We start from the raw sequence: 601 nt of genomic DNA, 5'->3' as shown, positions 1-601 counted from the left end.
GGGCAAGTCAGGGTGAGATGTGATGGGGAGGGCTGGGTGGGCATCTCGGGCTGGGGATTGGGGACCCGTGGGGGCTATCCCTGGGCTTCGGGTTCTGGTAGTGTTTGCGGTCAGCACTGGGGCACCACCAGGGTTCTGGGGAGACCCGGACAGTCACCCCCACCCAGCCCACCTTCAAGGGGAGGGCCCGCTGCCTCTCCCGGGCCTGGTGCAGGAGGGGGGCCTCATGTCCCCCAGCCACTTCTGCCCGTGCACTGTTAGGCCCCAAGCCCCCGAGGGTCCCCCCGACCCAGCTGTTAACTCTCGCGCCCCCAGGCCTCCTGGTCAGTGCCTGGCCGGGAAGCCCAGCCACCCAGGTCCCCGTGGGCCAAGTACCGGGGACAAAGGGCCCACCTGGCCCAGCAGGTGGAGGGGACACGAGCTCCACCTCTGACCCCAGGGCACTGCCGAGACCACGGCAGCTGCTCAGCAGGTGGCACTGTTCTTGACTAATTCCGCCCACCGGCGACAGCTGGTGCAGGTGAAATGTCTGCAGACGCACGTTTCCCAGGAGAGGTACGTGCCGACATCAGTCCTCCAATAACTGCAGGATCGATGGTAC

Source organism: Neophocaena asiaeorientalis, unplaced genomic scaffold, assembly GCF_003031525.2.
Source record: "Neophocaena asiaeorientalis asiaeorientalis breed wild unplaced genomic scaffold, Neophocaena_asiaeorientalis_V1.1 scaffold762, whole genome shotgun sequence".
Lineage (NCBI taxonomy): Eukaryota > Metazoa > Chordata > Mammalia > Artiodactyla > Phocoenidae > Neophocaena > Neophocaena asiaeorientalis.
This window is presented reverse-complemented; position numbering follows the sequence as displayed.